Raw genomic sequence first — 18296 nt, forward strand, 5'->3', positions numbered from 1 at the left:
AAAAAGAACATGGGAGTGGGAAGCAATAGATCTACTTTATGGCTAACAGAGAGAAAAGACTTCCAGGTGTAAACCAGCTCAAATTTGCTTTGCCTAAGTAATGTGGGATCGAGAGCTACAGCAAGACATTTCTGGGACATAACTGAAGCATACAGACCAGCACAACATTAAGAAAGTGAAGGGTCCTCCTACACTGTGGGTGGAAATGTAAACTGGTGCAGCCACTATGGTAAATAGTATGAAGGTTCCTTAAAAAATAAAAATAGAACTACCATTGTTGTTTAGTCACTAAGTCACTTCTAATTCTTTTGTGACCCTGTGGGCTGTAGCCCCCCAGGTTCCTCTGTCCATGGGATTTCCTAGGCAAGAATACTAGAGAGGGTTGCCATTTCCTTCTCCAGGGAATCTTCTTAATCCAGGGATCAAAACTGTGTCTTCTGCACTGTAGGTAGATTCTTTACAGCTAAGCCACCAGAGAAGCCCATAGAACTACCATATGATCCAGCAATCCCACTCCTGGGCATATATACATGGAGAAAACTCTAATTCAAAAAGAAACAAGCACCCCAATATTCACTGCAGCACTATTTATAATAGCCAAGACATGGAAACAACCTAAAAGGCCATCAGTAGATGAACAGATAAAGAAAATGTGGTACACATACCCAATGCACTATTACGTAGTCTTAAAAAAGAACAAAACACAGGTGTACATGAGTTCCCAACGCTGAACCCCCCTCCCACCACCCTCCCCATATCATCTCTCTGGGTCATCCGAGTGCACCAGCCCCAAGCATCCTGTATCCTGTATTGAACCTAGACTAGCAATTCATTTCTTACATGATAGTATATATGTTTCAATGCCATTGGATTCATGTCAATGTATGGCAAAACCAATACAGTAAAAAATAAATAAATAAATAAAATAAAAGAACAAAACAATGCCATTTGCAACAACATGGATGAACATAGAGATTATCATATTAATACTAAGTGGAGTAAGTCAAGGCCTTTGACTGTGTGGATCACAACAAACTGTGGAAAAATCTGAAAGAAATGGAAATACCAGACCACCTCACCTGCCTCTTGAGAAACCTATATGCAGGTCAGGAAGCAATGGTTAAAACTGGACATGGAACAGCAGACTGGTTCCAAATAGGAAAAGGAGTACGTCAAGGCTGTATATTGTCACCCTGCTTATTTAACTTATATGCAGAATACATCATGAGAAATGCTGGGCTGGAAGAAGCACAAGCTGGAATCAAGATTGCTGGGAGTAATATCAATAATCTCTTACGTAGTTGACACCACCCTTATGACAGAAAGTGAAGAAGAAGTAAAGAGCCCCTTGATGAAAGAGGAGAGTGAGAAAGTTGGCTTAAAGCTCAACATTCAGAAAACAAAGATCATGGCATCTGGTCCCATCACTTCATGGGAAACAGATGGAGAAACAATGGAAACAGAGGCAGATTTTATTTTTCTGGGCTCCAAAATCACTACAGATGGTGACTGCAGCCATGAAATTAAAAGATGCTTACTCCTTGGAAGGAAAGTTATGACCAACCTAGATAGCATATTCAAAAGCAGAGACATTACTTTGCCAACAAAGGTCTGTCTAGTCAAGGCTATGGTTTTTCCAGTGGTCATGTATGGATGTGAGTGTTGGACTGTGAAGAAACTGAGCGCCGAAGAATTGATGCTCTTGAACTGTGGTGTTGGAGAAGACTCTTGAGGGTCCCTTGGACTGCAAGGAGATCCAACCAGTCCATTCTGAAGGAGATCAGTCCTGAGATTTCTTTGGAAGGAATGATGCTAAAGCTGAAACTCCAGTACTTTGGCCACCTCATGCGAAGAGTTGACTCATTGGAAAAGACTCTGATGCTGAGAGGGATTGGGGGCAGGAGGAGAAGGGGATGACCGAGGATGAGATGGCGGGATGGCATCACCGACTCGATGGACGTGAGTCTGAGTGAACTCTGGGAGTTGGTGATGGACAGGGAGGCCTGGCGTGCTACGATTCATGGGGTCGCAAAGAGTCGGACACGACTGAGCGACTGAACTGAACTGGAGTAAGTCGGACAGAGAAAGACAAATATCATACAGATATAACTCATGTGGAATCTTAAAAAGTGATACAAATGAGCTTATTTACAAAATAGAAACAGATTCACAGACTTAGAGATCAGGCATCTTTGACATTCTTGTGTGATGTGTTTGGTCATGTGTCAGCATTTGTTGGTGACTGAATTTTCCACTTATTTCTGAGAGTTTTAAAACTCTGGTGGGAAAAAAGTAGCCATTACAGGTGTTTACAGCAGGAAAATGATACAATTGGAAGGAGTTTTCAAGAGTGTTCAAGTAATGAGTTTAGGATGGTTTGGTAGAGGAGAGTTTGAAGACAGGGATAAAAGTTGATAATTTAGTCTAACTATATGGCAAGAGACAGTGAGGGTCTGTGGCAGACAGAATAAATTCCTAAACCTGAATAATATGTATTCTTTGCAGGCTTAAGGCACTTAGAATTTTTTTTTCCTTTTCAAGAAATCTCATTATCACAATACTATAGGATAGATGGACATGTTTGTTAAACTGTAAGAATTATTCTCATAAAAAGAGTTGAAATGGTATTAGTTTTTAGAAATCATATGAGTTAGATTCTGTTGCTAAGATTAAATTCTATAGATTGTTTCCTCAAGAAATGACTTGCTACTTAATGATCAGTAACAAAGTAGTGCAGTTACTTTTCAACAATTTGACTGCTTTGTCAGCCCCCTGGAAGAGTACTGAAAAAGAAACCATGAGAAATGTGATTTAACTGTTTTGAGTGAAGTCCTAGGGAATTTGGAATTCACCTCCAAAGCTCAACTGCCTCAGTGGTAGAGGTAATGAGCAGTTGTCAGGGCTGCACCCCTGTTTCAACCAGAGTGAGATGCCTTCTACTAGTCTTATATATTGGGTTCCCTTATAAGATTTTATTTGAATAAGGGGATTAATGGATATATTAACTTGAAAATTATGAACATAAAGAAATTCTTAATAATTTATCCATTTGTAGTTAAGCATGAATAGTTTTCACATATCTAAAATCTATTTTTACACAAATAGAAATAATTTGGATATAGTACCTGCTTTAAAAAAAAATCAGAAGGATGGATATTTTCTAGGATGTTCTTGATAAAATATATTCTATCATGCTGTTTTGGTCTCTGTTCTAGTACAGAAATGAAAATATTCATTGTAGAAATTTGTATTTATTTTATATCAAGATGTTTACATAATTGATAAATGTTATTAAAATAAGTGCACACAATGAAGAAATGAACAAAAATATGGTAACATAAAATGTGAAAACTGTAAAAGAAAAAAATATGGCTATTATGTTGGTACCACTTTATTTTCTGTTTCCTAAGAAGAAGAATTTCTTTGATATAAAAAGGAGTATAGATATTAATGGTTATAGTTTTAAAATTTCTGTAAATAACTTCCACTGAGTCATTGAGCCTTTGAGGAGGAATTCACATGATCACAACACAATTCATTATACCTATACATTTGGCTCTATTTCTATACTGTTAATCCAACAGAATTATAATTATTTTTACTCATTAATTTACTGATTCATTTAAACAGTCTTTATCATTTCCCACATACAATGTATTGTTCTGGGTGCCAGGGATAACAGTGCGGAACATGAGAGAGACTCTACTGTTAGGAATTTATAGAAATTCTGGGCAAAGGTCATTTAGAAATCTATCAGATGTTAGAAAATCACAACCATGTCTTACTTCCTCACATGCACAATGAACTGAACGACCTCTCAGCCTGCACCCCTCACATCTCCCTCCACACTCCTTTCTCAATCAACCTATGCTGTGCTGACTTGGTCGCTCAGTTGTGTCCAACTCTTTGCAACCCCATGGAGTGCAGACCACCAGGCTCAATCAATCTAGAGAGGTGGAATCTGAAAGAATTCATTTGAGGCTGACACCACCCATTCAGGGAAAGTGTGATGGAGCCATTCACAGCTAATGTGAGACAGCAGGAGACAGGAGATGTGGATCCTATTATATAAATCAAGTTCTAGAAGGATCAAATGCTGGTAAGTACTATTTTATCATTATTATTCTTCTGCTAGGAACAGAGTCATAGTAACAGGAAGAAAATGCTTTCCTTTTAAGACACTTGCCTTGTCTTCAGAGGCCAAAAATGTTAGCACTTCTTTAGTGAGATAAGTTTTCTTCTAAGATAAGTAGCCAGGTGGCACAGTGGTAAAGGATCTGCCCGCAATGCAGGTTGGATTCCTGGGTTGGGAAGATCCTTTGAAGAAGGAAATGGCAACCCACTCCAGTATTCTTGCTGGGAAATTTCATGGACAGAGGATCCTTTCAGGCCACATTTCATGGGGTCGCAAAAAGAGTTGGACATGACAGAATGACTGAGCACGCATGCGCAGTGAGGTTCTCACTGGTGGGAATGTTCAACCGAGGAGACACCTGCTGCTGTCATGCACCTCATGTAAACAGAAACACATCTCTTCTCTAAAGTATGAGTTACTGGAGAAGATAAGAGACAAGAAAGGTCTGCAGCATATGTTTTCCTTATATAAAAAAGTTTCCTTTAAGTATCCTGGAGGTCTTAGAAGGATAATGGGGGCATTTGTAGAAACACGGAGATGAAGTTAAAAAAAAAATTCATCAGGCCACTTCTTAATGAGGGAATGCAAGAATTCACAATAAGTGAATTGTTTTGTTTTTTTCTCTTACCTAAGTGCTTCTGCCACTCAAATCTTCCCTGCAATCTGAAGCAGAGCACAACTCCACTTTCAACAATGGCAGTGGGTTGACTTGTAATTGGCATCAGATAACATAAGGCAAGAGATATCAAGAGACATTTCCCTGGGGTCTCCATGGTATAAGTCACAAAAGCAGATATTTACAGCATGGACTGTGGCAGTCCCAGAACTGAGTGCTCTGTCTCTAGTGAAACAGGCATACATGTGTTCTTTAATTGTGTGTGTGTGTGTGTATGTGTGCCTGTGTGTTGTACATCATGCTTGCTTAGTCTTGTCTGACTCTTTTGCAACCCCATGGACTGTAGCCTGCCAGGCTCCTCTATCCATGGGATTTCCCAGGCAAGAATACTGGAGTGGGTTACCATTTCCTTCTCCAGGGGATCTTCCTAGATCAGGGATCAAACCCATGTCTCCTGCGTTGGCAGGCAGATTCTTTACCACTGAACCGCCTGGGAGGCCCATGTGTTAAACACGGCTCAAGGCAAGTACCCTCTGCTGCCTGGGATAAGGGCAGTACTGCCCTCAAGCCATCTGTCAAGATGAAGCTGCTGCTGCTGCTAAGTCACTTCAGTCGTGTCCGACTCTGTGTGACCCCATAGACGGCAGCCTACCAGGCTCCCCCGTCCCTGGGATTCTCCAGGCAAGAACACTGGAGTGGGTCAAAATGAAGCTAGTTAGCTTATTATGAAGCTATGCCCAATCGCATAGCATGTTCTTTATACTGAGTTGGCCAAAAAGTTTGTTCTAGAACAGCTTACAGAAAAGCCTGAACAAACTTTTGAGCCAACCCAATATTTGCTTTCACTTTCTGCCTCAGCACTCCTTTCTCTCACTCTTGATTCTTGTGAGTACATGCCTCTATAAAGTATTCACACTAAGTATTTGATTTGCTTGTGCTCGCTTTGACAAGATTGATTTTCTGTGGAACCCAGGCTAAATTAAGTTGCTCTCCAAAGATTACTAGAAAGTGTTCCATGATCACATTGAGAGATCTTGTTTTTCAACTCTCTGTAAAGAATTTATTATTTGGACTCGGTGACTAGAAAGAATTTCAGTATCTACTCTCACTTTTCAATGTTTGAAAATCAAGCCAACTCTCATATCATTATGGCCCTGTCCTCAAAGCCAATGTCTATGCTTTGGGTTTTTTGTTTGTTTCTGTGTGTATTTGGCTGTGCCAGGTCTCAGTTGCGGCATGTGCGATCTAGTTCCCTGATCAGGGATCTAACTCGAGCCCCTGCATTGGGGGTGTGAAGTCTTAACCACTAGACCACCAGGCAAGTCCCTGTCTATGTGTTTTAGATAACAATTACTGAAAGCTTAATCTATGTTAGCTACCATATATTATGCATTATCTCATTTAATCCAGATAACAACCTTATTAGACAGATACTATTATCTCTGTTTTACAGATGATGATACTTAGACTTGGCTAGGTCAAAAAATTTGCCCAAGGTCACTTACTGAGGGTCATATAGCTGGTAAATGATAGAAGTTTGAGTTAAACCTCAGTTCTGAATCCATAGTCTGCACTTCTAATCACTGAGCCATACTACCTCTCAGGGATAGAAACTTCTCTCACTTTCTTTGGTACCTGGATAAAAGTGTTCTTCCCTATCCCCATTGCCCCTGTTTCCTACCACTTCATATCACAGACCTTTGCCCTACCTCATCTCCTCACAGCTTTAATTGACTCTGGAATAGTCACTCTCCTCACTCAAGATTAGAAACTCTGAAGTTTCCCTTCTGATCACAGCCTGCTATCTTATGACCTATCCCATACGTGTTTCTACAAGATGTATATTTTTATCTATCATTGGAATCCAATCCATCTTCTTTAAAAAGATCCCTTTTGGTTTTACTTCATCCCGTTCCATTGGGCCTACCTTGCAAATGATCAACCAGCGCATGTACCCACCACTCTTTTTTTTCTCCTCTTGCTACTGAACTTCTGAAGGCTATAAAGATTGAAAAGTAAAAATATCTCATTAGCTGGGCACTGAGGGCTTTTGAGTCATTCCTTTGTTTTCAAAATTTTGTTTGTTTGTATTAAAATGATCAGGTAGTGCATTAGATGTTAGCAATTCAGAGATGAAAGAATGAGTTCTGTCTTCAAGTAACTCACAAATAAACAGTAAATTATATTTCATTCTTTTCTTTAGTCTTCTTTAAATAGCTGTGAGTTAGTGTGATTCAGAAAAACTTGAAGATTGGAGATAGTAACTTAAAGTCATTACATTTGATTCAAAAAAATGTTCTCACTTGTACTGAACCTAAACAGAGAACTTTGCATCTCTTCATCATGGGTCATGCTAGCATCATTCTCTTACCACTTCCTTAATTAATATCTTGGAACTTAACTTTCTTTCCATTCAGTTCAGTCACACAGTCATGTCTGACTCATTGTGACCTCATGGACTGCAGCACACCAGGTTTCGCTGTCCTTCACCATTGTCCAGAGCTTGCCCAAACTCATGTCCATTGAGTCAGTGATGCCATCCAACCATCTCGTTCTTTCCATTACACATGGTCTTTCTCCATCATACCAGGCATGAGGATGCTACTTAAATGTTAACTATACCACGTCAGAATCTGGAGTAATACCAAGATCTACAAAGCAAGTTGGAAAGAGAGAAGTGTGTAAAAAAGAGAGAAGAGGGACTTACCTGGGGTCCAGTGGCTAAGACTCCATGCTCCCAATGTGGGGGGCCTGGGTTCGATCCTTGCTCAGGGAACTAGATCTCACAGGATACAACTAAGAGTTTGCATGCTGCAACTAAAGATCCTATGTGCTGCAATGAAGATGGGATATCCCACGTGGCACAATGAAGACTCAGAGCAGCAAATAAATAAAATAAATACTTTTTTTAAAAAGAGAGAGAAGAAACGTTTAGAGAGAAGTATATGCCACAGGAAACCACAGAACCCTGGCGGTCAAAATGATGTTTTAAGGAGAGAATGTCAATTGGACTTTTCAACTAGGAGAGCATTAGAGATTTTTTCCCAAGCATGTTCAACAGAGTGGTAGATGTAGTATCCAGGGACAATAGCTTGAGAACTAACAAGATCAATTTGAGGTGTTTGTGGTACATGCAAAAGGAGGTTGAAAACATAAACCTGGAATTTGGATGAGATATTTGTGTGGGATATAAAGATCCTGGAATTGATGATATGCAAGAATTATTGTTCAGTTGTCCAGTCATGTCCAACTCTTTGCAATCCCATGAACTGCAGCACACCAGGCCTCCCTGTCCCCCACCATCTCCTGGAGTTTGCCCAAGTTCATGTTCATTGCATTGGTGATGCCATCCAGCCATCTCATTTTCTGATACCCTCTTCTCTTTCTGCCTTCAATCTTTCCCAGCCTCAGGGACTTTTCCAGTGAGTCAGCTCTTTGCATCAGGTGACCAAATTATTGGAGTTTCAGCTTCAGCATCAGTCCTTCCAGTGAGTATTCAAGGTTGATTTCCCTTAAGACTGACTGGTCTGATCTCCTTGCAGTCCAAGGGACTTTCAGGAGTCTTCTTCAGCACCACAGTTCGAAGTCATCAATTCTTTGGCACTCTGCCTCATTTACAAGAACATTAACATGAGTTAATGCAAGAATTAACTCATGGAAAATATATAAAGTCTAGAAGAGTATGAAGATTGGGATTGTAGTAAAAAATAATGTTTAAGGCCAGAGTAAAGCTAAGCCTGTAAAAGAGGCTGATGTAGAGTGGCTAGAGAGGCAAGAAAATGATGTCACTCCATGTGGTGGAATACATTTCAAAGGGAGAGATAGTGAAACTATTAACTTTTGTAAGGAGGACATCAGATAGAGAAACATTTAGTTTCAGCAACTGGGAGGTCACTGGGAACCTCTGCAAAGCAGTTTCAGTAAAGAAGAGCTGTCATAGGTTAGATCATAAAGTGGTGAGAAAGTAAATGTATGTAGTGTAGACTACTTTTAAACTATTTTTGGCAGTGAAGGGTAGAGAAGGCAATGGCACCCCTCTCCAGTACTCTTGCCTGGAAAATCCCATGGATGGAGGAGCCTGGCGGGCTGCAGTCCATGAGGTTGCTGAGGGTTGGACATGACTGAGCGACTTCACTTTCACTTTTCACTTTCACTTTCACTTTTCACTTTCTGCATTGGAGAAGGAAATGGCAACACACTCCAGTGTTCTTGCCTGGAGAATCCCAGGGATAGGGGAGCCTGGTGGGCTGCCGTCTATGGGGCCGCACAAAGTCGGACATGACTGAAGCGACTTAGCAGTAGCAGGCAGTGAAGGGAAGGAGAAAGGCTAAGATTGACAAGAGGAAAACTTAGGACCCAAAAGAGATGACTTGTTTGATTGCTTTCCATTTGTTTGTTGTTTTAAAGATGGAAGACAAAAATAGTTTTTTAGAGATCTAAGTAACTGGAGGAAGAAGGGAATTAAATAAAGTAAGATCACTAAGGAAGAAGGAAAATATAAAATCCATAGCACAAGGGTTTGGATTAGATTGGAGAAAGACAGAAACATCTCAGACACTAGAGGGAACAGGTACGATTGATACAGATACAAGATAAGTAGATACATGTGTTGAATAATGACATTGTGGGAGGCCAAGACATTGGGGTTCAATACCTTCTGATATTGAACAGGGCAGGAGCAGGCTGGAAGAGGTGGTTGGCCTGGTCAACTGGCTTCAATTTCTTGGTAGTGAGTGTACTATACTCCCTAAATTTAAGTGTAAAATTTAAATTTTACATTCCCCAAAATCTAAAGTTTCACTCAGCCCATACAGAAAAGGAAAACATTATGGATTCTTATAATATGACAGAAAAAAAAAATACATGATTTTTAAAATCAGGAGAAACAAAGTTTAGCTGTGAACTTTGGAGGAATTTTACCTATATTAGAGATTGGGACAGCACATGGGACTGTGATGAACACATTCAAGCTGGCAGGCTATCTTTCGGCATTAGGAAAGCCTGCCAACAAAGCTTTACCCTTAGGACTAAAGTTCAGATATTATTCAAGGCTGGAGAAGTTGGGCAAAAAAAAAAAAAAGAGGATTTGGATGCTAGTAATGTCATATCAATAACCTCAGATATGCAGATGATACCACCCTTATGGCAGAAAGTGAAGAGGAACTAAAAAGCCTCTTAATGAAAGTGAAAGTGGAGAGTGAAAAAGTTGGCTTAAAGCTCAACATTCAGAAAACTAAGATCATGGCATCCAGTCCCATCACTTCATGGGAAATAGATGGGGAAACAGTGGAAACAGTGGCAGACTATTTTTTGGGGCTCCCAAATCACTGCAGATGGTGACTGCAGCCATGAAATTAAAAGATGCTTACTCCTTGGAAGAAAAGTGATGACCAACCTAGATAGTATATTCAAAAGCAGAGACATTACTTTGCCGACTAAGGTCCATCTAGTCAAGGCTATGGTTTTTCCTGTGGTCATGTATGGATGTGAGAGTTGGACTGTGAAGAAAGCTGAGCGTCAAAGAATTGATGCTTTTGAACTGTGGTGTTAGAGAAGACTCTTGAGAGTCCCTTGGAGGCTCAAGGAGATCCAACCAATCCATTCTGAAGGAAATCAGCCCTGGGATTTCTTTGGAAGGAATGATGCTAAAGCTGAAACTCCAGTACTTTGGCCACCTCATGCGAAGAGTTGACTCATTGGAAAAGACTCTTATGCTGGGAGGGATTGGGGGCAGGAGGAGAAGGGGACGACTGAGGATGAGATGGCTGGATGGCATCACTGACTCGATGGACGTGAGTCTGAGTGAACTCTGGGAGTTGGTGATGGACAGGGAGGCCTGGCGTGCTGTGATTCATGGGGTTGCAAAGAGTCGGACACGACTGAGCGACTGAACTGAACTGAATGTCATCAAGGTAGCAGGGTACAGTTATCACAATGGTTGAATAAGAAATTTAAGTCTTTCAAAACAAACAAACAAACAAACAAAACAGTAACCCATTTATAAGAGAAAATCAGAATTAGAACTGATGACTTGATGTTGAGGATTAAAATAGAATTTATTAAATACTTGATGACAATAACCCAGTGGTTCTCCCTTGTGGAGTAATCTGGGGAGCTGTAAAAACCACTAAAGCCTGAGTGTCACTCCTGGAGTCTAACTGGCCTGAGAAGAGGCCTGGACATGATTTTTACAAGCTTTGTTAGATAATTCTAGCGTATAGTGGAACTGAGAGCTATGACTCAAACGAGAACCTGTCCCACAGGTGGAAATGAGACTGGAAGGAATCAGAGATTTCTTAATGTTCCTAAGATTCTGAATTGAGTGGATAAAAATTAATTTTTGTCATTCCTATGCATTCCCTCCCCACCCCTAGTGCACATTCTTTGGCTTTCTATGAATCTCCAAATGATTTGGGCTCAAAAAAGGTCTCTACTCCTCACAGAAAGTTTCTAAGTTTGTATTCCTTCTCAGCTCTCTCTCTTATAACCCCTAGGAATGATCATTTGACATCTTTTCTTCAAACTTATACCCCAAATACTTTTTTTTTACTTTCATGTCACTTTATTTTTATTTATTTTTTAAATTAATTTTTTTAATTGAAGGATAATTGCTTTACAGAATTTTGTTGTTCTCTTTCAAACCTCAACATGAATCAGCTACCCAGAATATTTCTTCTCTTCATTCCCACTGACTCATTCTCATTCTACCTACACCATGTGTAATTCAAAGTCTGATTAACTATTACTGCATAAATCATATCCCATATCTGGTTGCTTTGCCCTGCACTGTTTATTCTGCAAGCAATTCATTATGTGTCTTCCTGATACACTTGTCTTTTTATTTCTCAGCTAATCTCAAGTGTTCCATCATCTGTTGAAAAAGCCTCACCTTGGGACTTCCCCAGCAATCCAGGGGTTAAGATGTTGCACTTTCAATGCAAAGGGCACAGCAATCAATCCCTGGTTGGGGAGCTTAGATTCCACATGTCACACGGTGAGGTCAAAAAAGGAAAAGAAAGCCTTACCTTGGTATTCAAGGTCTTTGAAGTAGACTCTGTTGATGCCCTTTGCCATACCCTCTCAGCTATCATGAGTACACCTAAAGCTACACATGGACGCGACTCCCAACCTGCTGTCAAATTTTCATCTCAAGCTCTTGTGTGTCTCTTCTCTCTGAGGCATTTCCCCAACAACTAGGGAGTTCAACTTGCTGCCTACAGTAGCAACCCAGCCAAGGGTCAATGTAGTTACCTTACTCCTCAATTCTCAACCAATGCAGAATGAGACTTCAAAGATAAATGAGCCAACGTCCCCCTCTTCAGGTGGAATAATGTGTCCCACATGGTTTACTAGGGGGTTCCCTAAAGAGACTGGGCCCCAGGTGCCCAGAGAGGTAACTCGCTCATCAATGAACCCCGTGTTGGTACTTTTCTCCCTTCACCGTCTTACTTCCTCATTTATACTTCTTGAAAGTAATTCCCAAATAAACAACCTGCAGGCACCCAAATCTTTGTCTCAGAGCCAAGTTTGAAGGGAATCCAAATCAAAATCGCCTGACCCAAATTAACCTTAAAAAACAATCCACACTAAACTGGAAAACCTGAAATTCTCAGAGGGTTTTCTCAACTGCATCCAATACTCATATCATCCCCTTCCTTAGAAAAGCCTTGCGTTCCATTAAAAGAACATTCCCTTCCTCAATATCCAGCTCACACTCAGCCTCTCTGAAATTATGCCCAGTGTTCCCAAGATGAAAGAGATGTCTGGATCACCTTAACTCTCATAGCTCTTTGTATATTCTCCCCTTACTGGACACACACAGACATATATACATTATAAGCGAAATCATAATATAAATGCACTGTTCAAACTGTAAATATAGGCTCAATTTGAAACAAAGCAAGTTTTTTTCCACTTTTTCAAACAAGCAGGTTTGAAGAAAAAATGGCTTTTTCAAAAAAATGAAATAAAACAAACTATTATCCAATGTTCTGCAGAGCACAGATATGGACTGTTAAAAGAAAAAATTACAAAGTTTGCCATTATTACCAATAGACTTCATTGTGTTCAGGGAGAATCTTGTTTCTAAAAGAAACACTAAGTTACAGGTTGCATGTAGTTACTATATAATGGTTAATATGCTAACTAATAAGAATGAACATCATTACTATAATTCTACGTTTTGGTAGATACTTCTATATTAAATGCATTTTAGATAGATTGGTAGAAAAATAAAACATGATAAAGATGATTTGAAGGTATTCAGTAAAGGATAGGACACTGCTTCACTAAATCGATGTGGAAACTCACTTTCCTTTTGGAAAAAAGAACATGGTTTTGTCTCTTGAGATGGATTATTCTTAGCCTTTGGGAAAGCATTAAAATGACATACACACTCCAGGTACAGTTAAGATCAACATTTCTTTCTCATCTTATAATATACTCAATCTTTTATGTAGTGCTCTCAAAGTTCTTTTTCAAATAGGATTCAACCCAGCAAAAATTTATTGAGAGTCACATATACGAGGCCCCGTGTTAAGCTGTGAGGGGGTACAAATGTGAATATAACAAGATCTTGGCCCTCAAGGAGTTTTCAGATACCCTGAGACAATTTATTTATGACTGAGCTTTGTATGAAACTAGCTCTTTTAGTAGTATGAAAGATTTAAAAAACTATGGCATAGCTGCTGGAGGCAATACTTGATTAACCCTCTTGTTTTATATCCCCTAAGAGTCAATGATCAATACAGAGAGAAGGAGGTCCTAAAGACATACTTCCTAGTCAATTTTTAAAAGAGAACTGAAATTTAACCAAAGGAATAGAAATTACTTTTATCATGATGCTTTTGTAGCAAAGAGTACCTCTAAAGACTTAATGTCATTTACAACTAAACAAGCTCTTAATTATACATGCCATTCACCAGATGACTAGAATATAGACACTAAAATAATGAAAATCTGAGATTGAAAAAAAAACTGCCTCAGGTTAAAACAGAAAAAAAGCAACTCTGTTGTTAATCATGCTGGGAGGACAGAAACAGACAACAATTGCAAAATTAACAGGAAATGCTGGTTCACTCAAGGCTATGCAACCACTCTCCCTACTCCTTGTCCTGATTTTAATTTTTACTACTTTTGTTAACCAATAATGCTTCCCTGATAGTTCAGTTGGTAAAGAATCCACCTGCAGTGCAGGAGACCCCAGTTCGATTCCTGGGATGGGAAGATCTGCTGGAGAAGGGGTAGGCTACCCACTCCAGAATTCTTGGGCTTCCCTTGTGGCTCAGATGGTAAAGAATCCGCCTGCAATGTGGGAGACCTGGGTTCAATCCATGGGTTGGGAAGGTCCCCTGGAGAAGGGAAAGGCTACCCACTCCAGTATTCTGGCCTGGAGAATTCCATGGACTGTATAGTCTATGGGGTCACAAAGAGTTGGAGATGACTGAGTGACTTTCACTTTCACTTTACTAGTAATGCTCCCAAGTACACTCTGCTATTTCTATCTATCACTGAGGATACACAACTGTTAAACTGCCCTTGAGTCATGACAACGCTAACATTTAGTTAATCCCTGCTTTCCCTGATCCCACCTCAGAAACACCAACCAGTTCAGAACTGACCCCCACTTAACTGACTTCACTGAATCTTTCAACAGGAAGCCAAACCTTACAAAAGATGCCTCCATCTTTCTTCTCATTGAGAGCAGCAATTCAGTCTCTCCGGGGTGCACTTCTATCACTTCACTGAGGCAGTACATAAGATTATGTCAGACTAGGCTTGTTTCTGGTGATCTTTGACTCATTAGGCTTTAACAGCGTGCACAGAGAGAGTAACACATATTTAAGTAACACCACCAATAACAAACCTCAACACATTTTTCATAGTTGACCTGGGAGGTCAAACATTTATTTAAATTATTTAAAAACTTGGTGTGATTTATCCCTTGGAATTGACTTTAAGGATGAGAGTTCATTTACTCCCCCCCTCCTTTCCTCTTTTTCCTTTCCTCCTCTTTCCTCCCTCCCAGTAGTCTTTGATGGTAAACACACTGATTATGAGACTTCCCCAGTGGCTCAATGGTAAAGAACCCACCTGCCAATACTGGAGACCTGGGTTCAATTCCTGGGTTGGGAAGATCCCCTGGAGAAGGGAATGGCAACCCACTCCATTATTCTTGCCTGGAGAATTTCCTGGACAGAGGAGCCTGGCAGGCTACAGCTCATAGGGTCACAAAGAGTCGGACATGACTGAGTGACAAATGCTTTCAACACTTTTTCACAGTGATTATATATCTGTGTTCTGGAACTAATCAGGTATCACCTGGATACACGATTGCTTTGAGCCCCCCTTCCATCCTTATAAGATACCTGTTTAAAACTGAAATCAATGACCTAAGTCTATACCTTAAGGAATCAGAAAAAGAGCAAACTAAATACAAAACTAGTAGAAAAATGAAATAATAGAGATTAGAGTGGAAATAAATAAAATAGAGCCTAGAAAAAAAATAATAAAAAGAATCACTGAAACCAAAACTCGGTTCCTTCAAAAGATGAACAAAATTGACAAGCTAGACTGACCAAAGACAAAAGGGAATAGACTCAAATTACTAAAATCAGGAAGAACAGTAGGGACTTCACTGGAACTTTGCAGAAATAAAAAGGATTGTAAGAGAACACTATGAACAGCTATATACCAACAAATTAGATAACCTAAAGTAGATGGACAAATTCTTAAACACACAAACTACCAAATCTGACTCCGTAAGAAATATAAAATCTGAATAGATCTATAACAAGCAAAGGGATTGAATCAGTAAGCAAACAACTTCCAACAAAGAAAAATCTTGGACCAAATGACTTCACTAATAAATTCAACCAAATGTTTAAAGACCAATTAACACTGATCCTTCCCAAACTCTTCCAAAAAACAGAAGAGGAGGAACTACTTCTAATCTCATTTTATGAGTATTATCCTGATATCAAAACTATACAAAGACATCACAAGAAAAGAAAACTATAGACCAATATCCCTTAGGAATATAGATGCAAAAATCTTCAACAAAGCATTAGCAAAGGTAATGCAGCAACATGTTAAAAGGATTATATACCATCCCCAGTGGAACATAACCCAGAAACATAAGGGTGGTTCAACATATAAAATTCAATTGATGTAATACATATTTATAGAAATGAAGGAAAAAGACAGATGATCACCTCAATTGATGAGAGAAAACATTTACAAGAGATTAATATCTAGAATATAAAAACAACTCTTACTGCTATTATAAACAACTAAGTTAAAAAGTGGGCAGATTCAAACAGACAGTTCTCCACAGAAGATATGCAAATAACTGGTCAATAAACACACAAAAGATTACGAGCATCATTAGGAAAATTTAAATAAAAACCACAATGAAATACCACTTCATACTCACTAAGATGCTATAATTAAAACAGAAACAAACAGAAAATAAGCAATGTTGGTGAGGACATGGGGGAAGTTTTAATCCTCATAAATTGCTGGTACTATGAAAAACAGTTTGTTCCTCAGAAAGTTAAATATAGCATTATCATATAACCAAGCAATTTCACTCCTAGGTATATACCCCAAAGAAATCAAAACATATGTCCAAACAAACATTTGTACATGAATGTTGATAGCAGCATTATTCATAATAGCCCAAAACAGAAAAAACCCAGTTTCTGTATAACACAGAAAACTCTACTCAATATTCTGTAATAAGCTATAAGGGAAAAAAATCTGAAAAAGAATGAACATATGTATATATATGTAACTGAATCACTTTGCTGTACACCTGAAATTAACACATTGTAAATCAAGTATACTTTAATATATCAGTAAAATAAAAATTAAACATCCAGTATCCATCAACTAGTGAGTGGGTAGACAATATGTGGTACATTCACACAATGAGACAAATTTGGCCATAAAAAGGAAAGAAGTATTGATATATATTACAACATGGATGAATCTTGCAAACACAACGCCAAGTGAAACAAGCTATACACAAAAGGTCACATATTGTGAGCTCATTTATATAACCTTTTTAGATTCCACATATGAGTGATATCACATGATATTTGTCTTTTTCTGTCTGGCTTACTTCACTTAGTAAGATAATCTCTAGGTCCATCCATGTTGCTACAAATAGCAGCATTTTATTCTTTCTTACAGCCAAGTAATATTCCATTGTGTATATGAATCACATCTACGTTATCCATTCATCTGTCAATGGACACAGGTTGCTTCCATGTCTTGGCTATTGTAGATAGTGCTGCTATGAACATTGGGGTGCATGTATCTTTTCAAATTAAGAGTTTTCATCTTTTCCAGATATATGACCATGAGTGGGACTGCTGGGTCATATGGTCATTGCTATATTTATTTTTTAAAGGAACCTTGAGAGTGTTTTCCATAGTGGCTGCACCTATTTACAATCCCACCAACAGTATAGGAGGATTCTCTTTCCTCCAAAGCCAAGTGAGGTTTCTTTTTAAATAAATACAAATTGACACTCATACGTTAGATACAGAAAATATACATTAGCTCAACATCTCCACACATGGTGACAGTACTGTCATCTTACCCACTTGTTACCACTTATCCTCTGTCCCAACCACACTTGTCTCTTTTCAGTTCCTTGAACATGCAAAGATGTATCGCACTTTAGGGTTTTGTCCAGCTGTACCTTCCACCTGAAAGGTTCTTTCTTCCCCTGGCAAACCCCATGTACTCTTCAGGGCTTGACTTCAGTATGATTTTCAAAGAAAGCATTTCCTGACACTCTTATATTGAATGAAATAATCGACAGAAAATGCTTAGCACAGTACGTGTAATATACTAACTGTTCAATAAAAATCTGCTGAATGAAAAGACTCTCACTGATCAATAATGCAAAATGGGTCAAATATGCAGGACACATTGAAAAATATCCTGGTATGATAGAGTTTGAATATTTTGGACATCTGTATATGCATAGTGTCACAATGATTTCAGTTAAGATTTAAATCAAGTACTTAGGCATAAAACATATTTTAGTTACCTCACATGAGTTAAATGCTAATATTTGGGCAAAAAGCCTTTGTCTAATTTATCTTCAAAATGATTGTTACAGAAAATTCCCTGTCATCACTCTATGTTTCAAAGGTGTATCATGCTATTTGCAGGAGCAACATGGCATGTGAAGAACTGTGTGGAGCAGGAATAAGGTCAGCTTTCATGCTAATAAAAACACATCTGCATTTTTACAGATTAAAGTAACAGACCTTGGTATAATGTCTCCGTGATACTGATAAACTGAATATAAAAGGTGTGATAGGGAAAAATCCTCTTTCTTTTTTATTTCTCTCATTTACCTTTTCATAGCAGTTATTAAGTAAAGTTTAACCTTCTTCAACCAAGTTTTGGATTGGTGAATATTGACAAAGAAGGAAAAAAGTTTCTGAACCCATGTATTATAATTGCTTTGTTAATTGGCTAGATAACGGAAAACAGAATTGAGTCTTCACTGTTCCTTTGTATTAA

Source organism: Oryx dammah, unplaced genomic scaffold, assembly GCF_014754425.2.
Source record: "Oryx dammah isolate SB20612 unplaced genomic scaffold, SCBI_Odam_1.1 HiC_scaffold_23, whole genome shotgun sequence".
Classification (NCBI taxonomy): domain Eukaryota; kingdom Metazoa; phylum Chordata; class Mammalia; order Artiodactyla; family Bovidae; genus Oryx; species Oryx dammah.